Below are 12,909 nucleotides of genomic sequence, written 5' to 3' on the forward strand. Positions count from 1 at the left end.
TGCTTTGACATTATAGCAACCAAAAGAAAATAAATAAGATAACCTTTACACCTAGCCGAACAAGCTCATAAGCTTCAGTTTTCCGATCCATGCAATTTAAGGTTAACCCCTTCATTGACAATGTTTCTGGCAATAATGAATAAAAGCCCATATGACAACATACAAACACAACAAACAAACAGTTACCAGATAGTATAAAATATTACTTGGAAACTGCATATTTAAAAGGATGGATATATTAAACAAAATGCTACTACACTCTACCAATACCGCACACTAATGAATATTCACAAAACCCAACCAAGATGAAGAAGGTATTCAAATATTGCAGATTTCAAACTGTATAGGTTAAAAATGTAGTTATATACCCGAAATTAATGCAATATATTCAGTTGATAGAGAATATCTCCACATTGATACTGCTAGAATGTTCCACTTATCTCTAGAACCATCATAAATCATGGACTAGTCACCATACAGCTAGTGCTTTCAAAAATGCAATTGACATCAATCATAAGACATGAGAAAGGAACATACAGTCTACAGAAACAATCATGTCAAACTTAGAGGCATTCTTGTAAGGATTATTGAAACCAATAACCTTGATAACAACATAAACTATCTAGTGACAGCCCCTTTTTCCTCTAAAGTGTAAAGTTCTTTTTGTTTCAGAGTTCTTGCATCTTTATACAGGTACATTTACAAGAACCATGCAAACATAAACACTAAACAATAAGTGCCTCTCAGCCAAAAACAAATAAATAAATAAGTGCTTAAAATTAAACTACCTCCATGGTCAGGAAACTTTTTCAGTATTGCATCTGCAGCCTTCAGTCCTTTCTTGTACTGTTTAGTTTCATATGATTTCTGCAATGATAAAATATACAAGAGCTTTAGCAATAGCACATGGACCTCCAAAGCAATAAAAATTCAGTTATGAGAATTAGCTAGAGTATAATAACAGATAAATATTAATTACATAAAAATCAGGCAAAAAAACTGTGTCAAGAGTCCATTACTATAGAAGTTAAAATAGAGTAAGAATTCACCCGTCAAAACTCTAGTTTTCACTATAAATTAGAAGAAATAAGAGGGAAGGGGGGAAAACTCTCAATAGCGTGTGGAAAACATCCAAATGTTGCTATTCTATATCTAATACGAACAAGTTCTTAAAATATATAAATATTCAAGTTTAACCAGCAAAGCCTACAATTACATTAAAAATTGTCCCAGTCAATTTATCAAATTCTTAACTAGATTGTTTCACAAAGTTTGTTATTGTCTTGAATGCTTATGTGCATAAAAGCCAGAATGCCACAATTGTTTCCCATTAGGAACCAACAAAATTCCTATTTTAAAAAGTTGGCAACATACAAGAGAAATTACTAAAGTAGGAAGAGTCACCAAACCCTTTTATTTTCATTTCTCTAATTTTCTCCATGATGATACAAATGAATTATCACCAAAAGGAAAGCACAACGAGCATCCTTACTTTAAAAAAAAAAAAAAAAGTCAAAGCAAAATTCAATTTTTTAAAGTTGCTTTTCAACAAATCGAATTCATTGACCTAAATTAAGCAAAGCAATAAACTTAATTAAGCTTCAATCGCTAAACAGAACAAAGAAAATGAACTTAATTTATATGAAAAATTGCCCAAAAGCAAAAACCTAATTGACAAACAAGCTTATCTAGTCCAAATTTCCATTCATAATTGATATCCACCGATTTTCTCAGCAAGCAAACAGACCAGTATCCAGCTAGGGTTTTGCAAGCAAAGAACAAAAAGAAAAAAGAAGTGCGATCCAATAAACAAAAAATAAGAAAGCAAAATACAAGTATAAATACCAACTAGAAATACGTAGATACGAACTCAAAAATGAGGGAGAAAAGAGAATCGAAGCCTTACGACAATGAGTTGAGTTTGAAGAGGTTAGCTTCCTTCGGAGGCAACGAAGCTCCCATTGTTGAAGAAAATTAGAAAATTTTAGAAGAAAAACAAGAATCGTAAGAGAAAAAAAAATGAGAAGATTGAGACTTGATGAAGTGAGAGTTAGGGGCTTGCAAGAGAGAGAATAGAGTGGTGGCGTTATCTGCTGCTTGAACCCTACGGTCAACAAGAAGCTTGAACAAAAGTAAAATTAAAAAGGAATAAATAAGTAACTTTTTGATTCATATATATGGGCCGTTGGTTCATTTGTCTTACGGAAAATTTACTAAAAGGGTGATCTCATAAATTTTTATTAATTGATATTATAATCAGATATTTAACATATAAAATTAATAAAAATATAAATTATTTTTATCACTTTAATGTTTAATAGGTGTTAATTTAAAATTTAAATGATTATTATATGTTACATATATATTTAATCAAAAGATATGTACATTTAAATATTGAGATGTAATTTTAACTTTTTATTAATTTTGCTTATAAATATTTTTATTAATTATTTTATTATAAAATCAAATAATAAATATTTTTTTGAAGTATTTAATTTTATAATTCTCTCCTTTTTTCGTAGGCCCAATCATTTTCTAATTATCTATGTTAGTAACAGATATCAATTAAAAAAATCACTTTGGCTCGTCTTTGAATCCGACATACTAAAAGACAACCTCAATCACTAATAAAATATGTTCGATATTTTGATAAGCAAGCTGTTTTAAAGTACAAACTAATCAAAAACAATTGGAGAAAACTTTCACTTCAAATAATAGCTAAACAAAAATAAAGTGAATACCAAAATTCATCGTTTTAAATAATCGTATTATCTTTGCATTACATGTTAAATCAAAGATCACAAAAATATTTAATTCTTATGATGATTTCAGAGAAAGAAATAGAACCTGTTTTTCTTCGGTTTGAAACTAGCAGGGAAGCCTGCTTTTATAAATTGTGTTACGAATTTTATGAATGACAACAGATAGAATATATGTTAATTTTAAGTATCCCAATTTTTTTATTTATTAAAATATTTGAATTCAATAAATACTCAAATAATTTTTAATTTTATTATCTAAATCTAACTCACATAATATGTATAAAAAAAAAACTCATTATTGTTCAAACTCATTAAATATTCGTTTATTAAGTTAAATTCTAAATTTTAAATTTAAATTTAAAATTGATTTTAAAAAAATTATTAAAAGAAATAAAATTAATAAATGAAAGTAATCCATATAAAATAAATAAAAGCTAAAATTATAAATTAAAACACTGAATGAATTAATTTAAGTATTACCTTCATAATAAATCATTTTTAAATAATCTATAATATTAAAATATTATTATTTATAATCAAGTTCAAATAATTAGTACCTTTAAAACACTATCCGAACTTTGTTGTAACCTACAATGAATTATAATAGTTTACTATCGAAATACCATCCAAACCATACTACCTAAACCGACTTTTAAGATGCCCTAATCTTACCATCCAAATCCATACTACCTAAATCGACTTAGAGGATGCCCTAATCCAACCTGTTGTTATCCATAATAATTTGATAACAAGATCAAAGTAAGAGATGGGGCAAGTATGTTCATTATAAAGATGATTTTTTCTACTATCATACATGATGAAAGAAGAAATTTTCGTCGTCAAGTACGATAGAGCCACCAAATATTCCAACTTTAGTCTAAAAAATTCCAATTTACAACATGGTGAAGAGCAGATGGAGTATTCAATAACAGTACCAATCAAAACAATTTCATGGCAAGGAAATAGCAAAATATAAAACAGTGGAGGGAAAAAAGAACGAGAGGTAGCTTGAAGAAACAATCTCTTAATAGCCATACACACAGAATCATGAAAAACCATACTTCACAAGTAGAAAGAATGAGTATAACATGTACATGAAAGTAGACGAGATTTTGACGATAAAATAACTAGAAGGAAAAAAGAAGTTAAGAAGAAATGGGTAGGTTTTCTAATTTATATTTTTTTTTCTTGTTTTTCTCTTTTTTTCACAAATTTCTTTTTATTTCTTGTTTGAATTTTTTTTTTGCACTTCCTTGTTTTGTTTTTATTTTTATTTTGTATTAACTTTTTTCCTTTGTTAAGTTTTCTTATTACTTCTTATATATATATTTTTGCTTGTATTTTCTAAACTAAATTTTTTTCTATTTTGTCATCCCTTTTCATTTTTGAAATTTTTTTTTTGATTTTATTTTATATATTTAGTATTTTTATTTTTTTTTATTTTTTTACTTTCTCTTATATCTTTTTTCTCATTTCATTTTTTTTATTATATTTTGTATTAACTTTTCTTTAGTTTTTTATATCTTTTTTTCTACATTTGTTTTTTTTTATTTTTCTTTGTATTTTCTAAACTAAAAGTTTTTTCTATTTTGACATTCCTATTTATTTTTTAAATTTTTAATCATTTTGTCTTTTTTATTATTTTGTTGATTTGTTAATTTTTTATTTTCTTTTTCTTTTTTTTTGTTTATTTCTAATTACTTTTCTTATTTTTATTACTTTTTTGTTAGTATTTTTCTTATTTTTCCTTTTTTATTTATATTTTAAAAAAAATTTATAAAGTTTTGAATTTTTTTATTTTTTGGTTTTTTTTTATTTACTTATTTCTTGTCCTATTTTATTATTTTTCAATAACTTTTTTTCCTACAAATTTTTCTTTCTTTTTACTTATTTTTTCATATGCTTTCATTTTTTTGTTTTAATTTTTATTCTTCTCTTGCTTTTCTTATTTTTTTCACAAATTTTTTTATTTCTTATTTACGTTTTTAAATTCTCATACTTTTTTTTTGCACTTCCTTCTTTGGTTTTCATTTTTATTTTATATTAACTTTTCTCTTTTTTTAATTTTTTTTGTCTTTGATTTTTTATACTGTTTTCTCATTATTTTTTTCATTTTTTGTATTTTTTTATACTAATTTTTTTTCATTTTGTCATTCCTTTTCATTTTTAAATTTGTTATTCATTTTTTATTTTTTATTTTTGAGTCGTTATTTTTTCATTTCTCACTTTTTTTATTTTTATTATATTTTTGTATATTTTAAATTTTTTTCTTTTCTTATTGGTATTGATTTTTTTTCTTTTTTTTTTTACTTTATTTATCCTTTTTCTTTTGCTTTAATATTTTTTCTTATTTTTATTTTTTTCGGTTTATTTTTTATTTATTTTTTATTTATATTTTCATAAATTTTTATAAGGTTTTAGATTTTTTATTTTTTCATCTTTTTATCTTTTCTTTTGCTTTTTATTTTATTTTATCATTTGTTGGTTATTTTCTATTGCATTTTTATAATTTTTTATTAACTTTTTTTCCTTTTAAATTGTTCTTCTTTTTTTTACTTATTTTTTCATGTACTTTCATATTTTTTTGTTTTCACCTTTTACTTTGTTTTAAAATTTTCTATATACTTTTGTTTTCTTTTTGTTTTATTTCATATTTGTCTTTTCATTTTTTTCTCTTTTTTTCACAAATTTCTTTTTATTTCTTGTTTCCATTTTTTTTTTTGCACTTCCTTGTTTTGTTTTTATTTTTTTTTTTGTATTAACTTTTTTCCTTTGTTAAGTTTTCTTATTACTTCTTATATATATATATATATATATATATATATATATTGCTTGTATTTTCTAAACTAAATTTTTTTCTATTTTGTCATCCCATTTAATTTTTGAAATCTTTATTTGTTTTTTATTTTGATTTTATTTTATTTATTTAGTATTTTCATTTTTTTTTATTTTTTCTTATATCTTTTCACACTTCATTTTGTTTTTATTATTTTTGTATTAACTTTTCTTTGATTTTTTATTTTTTTCTATATTTGTTTTTTTTTCTTTGTATTTTCTAAACTAAAAGTTTTTTCTATTTTGACATTCCTGTTTATTTTTGAAATTTTTATTCATTTTCTCTTTTTTTATTATTTTGTTGATTTGTTAATTTTTTATTTTCTTTTTCTTGTTTATTTCTAATTGCTTTTCTTATTATAAAGTATAATTAATGAATTTATTTTATTATAAAGTATAATAAACATTGTAATATTAATTAATAATAATTATAATCTTTAAAAATAAAAATAAAAATATAATAATAATAGTTTTATCCAATTATTATTAGTTATAACATAATAATTTATATATGTGATAGAGAAATTAGTTCAAGTAATTATGGTACTGATTATAACTATTATTATAATTAATTTATAAATAATTATTATAATTATTATTAATATATTTAATATATTATTTGATAAATATAATTATATAATTATATTTTTTAATATTAATAAAAAAAATATTGATGCTAAATGATTATAATTAATTAATTATAATAATTATTAATTTATAATTATATAGTTATTTTATTTATTAATCTATAATTGTTCAGTAAACACATTATTAACAATATTTAATATTTATTATAATATATATTATTACTATTTTATTTATAATATTTAAGAAATTATTTACAAATTAATAATTAATAAATTATATAATAACATAATAAGACATTTGTAAAATAATAGTTATCAAATTTATAAGTTAATATAAATTAATTAAGTTATTATATTATATATGAAGAATTTACATATATAAAACAATTTATAATTTCAATATAATTATTATATTAATAATAGTTAATAACATATAACTTGATTAACTAATATTAATAATTATATAATTTAATTATGTAATAATTGTTATAACTTATTTGTTATTATTAATAATTTAATAATTATTTTTAGTTATTTGATAATTATTCTAATAGTACTAATAATATTTATTATTATAACTATAGTATATTTATATTTAAAAAATATAACATCACTTTGAGAATTAATTAATTATAAAAATTATGTAGTTATTTTATTTATTAATATATATAAATAATCATTTTTTAAATAATTATGATTTAAAAAGTAAAGAATATATTTTTATATATTAAAATATTTTAGTTATATATCAAATTATTAATATTATAATTTATATTATTACATTATAATAAATATAAATATATTATAATTAATTATAATATATTTAATATAAATATAATTAATGTTAATATTTAAATATTCATTAATTAAATAATATAATATTATATAAATATTATTAGATAATATATTTTAATATTACTTAATTATATATAATCTAAATTAGATTTATAATATATAATATATTTATATATATTAATAATTATTATTTAAACTAACTATTTGATAATTTAATAATTATAAATAACTATAATTAATTATTAAAAAGTAGATTAAATATCATCTAAATAATACAATAATATTAATTATAAGTATTAACATACTTAATATATAATAATTTATAAGAATTTAAAATATAATATTAACTTAATATTAATTATATTAATAATTAATAAAAATAAATTATCTATAAGTTAGGAATATGTTGAATTTATTAATAATGATTTGAAATTAAATATTAAAACTATTATAATTTATTTAATATATAACATTTATTTCTATTTATATCATAAACATATTGATAATTAAGTCACATTATAATATTGTATTATTATTAATTTATATTTATATAATTACTTAAATAACATCTCATTATTATTAATATATTATAATTATAAGATTGTAAATTAATAATTATATATAATTTATAAATATAATAAATTAATATTATTTTATATTAAATTATAATTATAAAATATAAAAGAATAATAAATTATTTATTCAAATATAATTTTATAAAAACAAGTAAAAATGAAAGCATATGAAAAAAAAAGCAAAAAGAAGGCAATTTATGAAGGGAAAAAGTTATTAAAAAATTACAAAGTAGAAAAAAAAGAAAATAAAAAAATAAATTAAGAGAAAAAATTCAATAAAATACCAAAAAAGGAAAAAATAAAAATAAACAAAGTAAGAAAATAAAAAATTAGCGAATCAAAAAATATAAAAAGACAAAATGAATAAAAATTTCAAATATAAAATGAAAAAAACTATTGGTTCAGAATGTACAAAGAAAAATAAAAAAAATATAACAAACAGAGGAAAAAGATATAAATATGAAAGATGAAAAATAAAATAAAAGAAAGTGCACAAAAAAAGAAGTTTGAGGTTTTAAAACTATAAAGAAGAAATAAAAAAGGGTGTGAACAAAAAGATTTAAGAAAAAAAAATGAAAATACAAAATATATAAAATAAAATTTGAGAAAAAGAAGAAAAAAATAAAAAATGAAGAGGCAAAAATATGAAATAAGAGAAAAAGAAAAAATTTATAGAAAATTTTAAAACAAAGAAAAAAGTGAACAAAAAAGAATGATGCCATATAAAAAACAGTAAAAAAAAGAAGAAAAATTTGGAAGGAGAAAAAGTTAATGAAAAAAATATAAAAATGCAATAGAAAATAACCAAGAATGATAAAAGAAAAAAAGATAGAAAAATAAAAAATTCTAAAACTTTATAAAAATTTCTGAAATTATAAATAAAGAAAGAAAATAAAAAATAAAATAAAATAAGAAAAAAAAGTAAAAGCAAAAGAAAAAAGATAAATAAAGCAAAAAAAAAAACAAAAATACAACAAAAAATATAAAAAGTAAGAAAATAATAAAAGGACAAAAATTGAATAAAAATTTCAAAAATGAAATGGAATGACAAAATGAAAAAAAAATAGTTTAAAAAATACAAAAAATTGAAAAACATATAAGACCTAATAATATAAAAAGTCAGAGAAAAAATTAAAAAAGAGCAAAGTTAATGCAAAATAAAAAAAAAGTATGAGAATTTAAAAACGCAAATAAGAAATGAAAGGAAATTTGTGGAAAAAAAAAGAAAAGCAAGAAAAGAATAAAAATGAAAAGACAAAAGATTTGGAATAAAAAACAGAAAAATAAAAATTTTTAAAACAACAAAAAAATTAAAACAAGTAAAAATGAAAGCATATGAAAAAAAGGCAAAGAGAAGGAAAATTGTGAAGGGAAAAAGTTATTAAAAAAATTACAAAATGGAAAAAAAAAGAAAAAAAATAAATTAAGGGAAAAAATTAAATAAAATACAAAAAAAGGGAACAATAAAAATAAACAAAGAAAGAAAATAAAAAATTAGCGAATCAAAAAAATATAAAAAGACAAAATGAATAAAAATTTCCAATATAAAATGGAAAAAACTTTTATTTTAGAATGTACAAAGAAAAAGAAAAAAAATAATAGCAAATAGAGGAAAAAGATATAAAATATGAAAGATGAAAAATAAAATAAAAGAAAGTGCACAAAAAAAGAAGTTTGAGGTTTTAAAATTATAAAGAAGAAATAAAAAAAGGTGTGAACACAAAGATTTAAGAAAAAAATACAAAATATATAAAATAAAATTTGAGAAAAAGAAGAAAAAAATAAAAAATGAAGAGACAAAAAAATGAAATAAAACAAAAAGAAAAAAATTTATAGAAAATTTTAAAACAAAGAAAAAAGCGAACAAAAGAGAATGAAAGCGCATAAAATAAGTAAAAAAAAGAAGAAAAATTATAAAAATGCAATAGAAAATAACCAAGAATGATAAAAGAAAAAAAGATAGAAAAATAAAAAATTCCAAACTTTATAAAAATTTATGAAATTATAAATAAAGAAAGAAAATAAAATAAGAAAAAAATTAAAGCAAAAGAAAAAAGATAAATAAAGCATGAAAAAAGAGAAAAAAACAAAAATTCAACAAAAAATATAAAAAGTAAGAAAATGAAAAAGGACAAAAATTGAATAAAAATTTCAAAAATGAAATGGAATGACAAAATGAAAAAAAATTAGTTTAAAAAATACAAAAAAATCTAAAAACATATAAGACCTAACAATATAAAAAGTCAGACAAAAAATTAAAAAAGATAAAAGTTAATGTAAAATAAAAAAAGTATGAGAATTTAAAAACGCAAATAAGAAATGAAAGGAAATTTGTGGAAAAAAAAAAGAGAAGTAAGAAAAGACAAAAGATTTGGAAAAAAAAACAGAAAAATAAAAATTTTTAAAATAACGAAAAAATAAAAACAAGTAAAAATGAAAGCATATGAAAAAAAAAAGCAAAAAAGAAGGAAAATTGTGAAGGGAAAAAGTTATTAAAAAATTACAAAGTAGAAAAAAAAAATAAATTAGGAGAAAAAATTAAATAATATACCAAAAAAGGAAAAAATAAAAATAAACAAAGAAAGAAAATAAAAAATTAGCGATTCAAAAAAATATAAAAAGACAAAATGAATATAAATTTCAAATATAAAATGGAAAAAACTTTTAGTTTAGAATGTGCAAAGAAAAACAAAAAACAAAATAAATAGAGCAAAAAGATATAAAATATGAAAGATGAAAAATAAAATAAAAGAAAGTGCACAAAAAAAGAAGTTTGAGGTTTTAAAATTATAAAGAAGAAATAAAAAAGGGTGTGAACAAAAAGATTTAAGAGAAAAATAAAAAATGAAAATGCAAAATATATAAAATAAAATTTGAGAAAAAATTGAGAAAAAGAAGAAAAAACTAAAAAATGAAGAGGCAAAAATATGAAATAAACCAGAAAGAAAAAAGTGAACGAAAGAGAATGAAAGCACATAAAAAAAAGAAGAAAAATTTGATAGGAGAAAAAGTTAATGAAAAATTTAAAAAATGCAATAGAAAATAACCAAGAATGATAAAAGAAAAAAATATAGAAAAATAAAAAATTCCAAAAAGCGAACAAAAGAGAATGAAAGCACATAAAAAAAGTAAAAAAAAAAAGAAAAATTTGAAAAGAGAAAAAGTTAATGAAAAATTATAAAAATGCAATAGAAAATAACCAAGAATGATAAAAGAAAAAAAGATAGAAAAATAAAAAATTTCAAACTTTATAAAAATTTATGAAATTATAAATAAAGAAAGAAAATAAAATAAGAAAAAAATTAAAGCAAAAGAAAAAAGATAAATAAAGCATGAAAAAAGAAAAAAAATAAAAATACAACAAAAAATATAAAAAGTAAGAAAATGAAAAAGGACAAAAATTGAATAAAAAGTTCAAAAATGAAATGGAATGACAAAATGAAAAAAAATTAGTTTAAAAAATACAAAAAAATCGAAAAACATATAAGACCTAACAATATAAAAAGTCAGACAAAAAATTAAAAAAGATAAAAGTTAATGTAAAATAAAAAAAAGTATGAGAATTTAAAAACGCAAATAAAAAATGAAAGGAAATTTGTGGAAAAAAAAAGAGAAGTAAGAAAAGATAAAAGATTTGGAATAAAAAACAGAAAAATAAAAATTTTTAAAATAACGAAAAAATTAAAACAAGTAAAAATGAAAGCATATGAAAAAAAAAAAAGCAAAAAAAGAAGGAAAATTGTTAAGGGAAAAAGTTATTAAAAAATTACAAAGTAGAAAAAAAAAGAAAAAAAATAAATTAAGAGAAAAAATTAAATAAAATACCAAAAAAGGAAAAAATAAAAATAAACAAAGAAAAAAAATAAAAAATTAGCGAACCAAAAAAATATAAAAAGACAAAATGAATAAAAATTTCAAATATAAAATGGAAAAAAACTTTTAGTTTAGAATGTACAAAGAAAAAGAAAAAAAAAAAACAAATAGAGCAAAAAGATATAAAATATGAAAGATGAAAAATAAAATAAAAGAAAGTGCACAAAAAAAGAAGTTTGAGGTTTTAAAATTATAAAGAAGAAATAAAAAAAGGTGTGAACAAAAAGATTTAAGAGAAAAATAAAAAATGAAAATGCAAAATATATAAAATAAAATTTGAGAAAAAATTGAGAAAAAGAAGAAAAAACTAAAAAATGAAGAGGCAAAAATATGAAATAAAATAGAAAGAAAAAAGTTTATAGAAAATTTTAAAACAAAGAAAAAAGTGAACGAAAGAGAATGAAAGCACGTAAAAAAAAGAAGAAAAATTTGATAGGAGAAAAAGTTAATGAAAAATTTAAAAAATGTAATAGAAAATAACCAAGAATGATAAAAGAAAAAAAGATAGAAAAATAAAAAATTCCAAAACTTTATAAAAATTTATGAAATTATAAATAAAGAAAGAAAATAAAATAAGAAAAAATTGAATAAAAATTTCAAAAATGAAATGGAATGACAAAATGAAAAAAAAAATAGTTTAAAAAATACAAAAAATTGAAAAACATATAAGACCAAACAGTACAAAAAGTCAGACAAAAAATTAAAAAAGAGAAAAGTTAATGCAAAATAAAAAAAAGTATGAGAATTTAAAAACGCAAATAAGAAATGAAAGGAAATTTGTGGAAAAAAAAAGAAAAGACAAAAGATTTGGAATAAAAAACAGAAAAATAAAAATTTTTAAAACAATGAAAAAGTAAAACAAGTAAACATGAAAGCATATGTAAAAAAAGCAAAAAGAAGGAAAATTGTGAAGGGAAAAAGTTATTAAGAAATTACAAAGTAGAAAAAAATAAGAAAATAAAAAAAATAAATTAAGAGAAAAAATTAAATAAAATACCAAAAAAGGAAAAAATAAAAAATTAGCGAATCAAAAAAATATAAAAAGACAAAATGAATAATCAAATACAAAATGGAAAAAACTTTTAGTTTAGAATTTACAAAGAAAAAGAAAAAAAAAAAACAAATAGAGGAAAAAGATATAAAATATGAAAGATGAAAAATAAAATAAAAAAAAGTGCACAAAAAAAGAAGTTTGAGGTTTTAAAGTTATAAAGAAGAAAAAAAAAGGTGTGAACAAAAAGATTTAAGAAAAAAATAAAAAATGAAAATACAAAATATATAAAATAAAATTTGAGAAAAAGAAGAAAAAAATAAAGAATGAAGAGGCAAAAATATGAAATAAAACAAAAAGAAAAAAAATTATAGAAAATTTTAAAACAAAGAAAAAACTGAACGAAAAAGAATGAAAGCACATAAAAAAAAGTAAACAAAAGAAGAAAAATTCGGAAGGAGAAAAAGTTAATGAAAAATTATAAAAATGCA

At 19.0% G+C, this 12,909-nt stretch overlaps 1 pseudogene across 1 annotated transcript in view; it reads right to left on the minus strand.

Moving 5' to 3' along the window:
* LOC111291637 (N-terminal acetyltransferase A complex auxiliary subunit NAA15-like) overlaps positions 1 to 12,909 on the minus strand; it is a 190,846-nt pseudogene that overhangs the window by 13,660 nt on the left and 164,277 nt on the right. The window contains exons 3-14 of the transcript XR_016330434.1: positions 3,693 to 3,822; positions 3,577 to 3,639; positions 3,453 to 3,484; positions 3,320 to 3,350; positions 2,036 to 2,121; positions 1,859 to 1,938; positions 1,654 to 1,757; positions 1,543 to 1,567; positions 1,109 to 1,168; positions 980 to 999; positions 789 to 867; positions 44 to 126 (exon numbers count right to left, since the gene is read on the minus strand). The product of XR_016330434.1 is annotated as an N-terminal acetyltransferase A complex auxiliary subunit NAA15-like (transcript). The remainder of the gene's footprint in view (positions 1 to 43; positions 127 to 788; positions 868 to 979; positions 1,000 to 1,108; positions 1,169 to 1,542; positions 1,568 to 1,653; positions 1,758 to 1,858; positions 1,939 to 2,035; positions 2,122 to 3,319; positions 3,351 to 3,452; positions 3,485 to 3,576; positions 3,640 to 3,692; positions 3,823 to 12,909) is intronic.

The sequence above is a fragment of the Durio zibethinus genome, chromosome 19 (assembly GCF_047325235.1).
Source record: "Durio zibethinus cultivar Kanyao isolate XHJ-2024 chromosome 19, ASM4732523v1, whole genome shotgun sequence".
Classification (NCBI taxonomy): domain Eukaryota; kingdom Viridiplantae; phylum Streptophyta; class Magnoliopsida; order Malvales; family Malvaceae; genus Durio; species Durio zibethinus.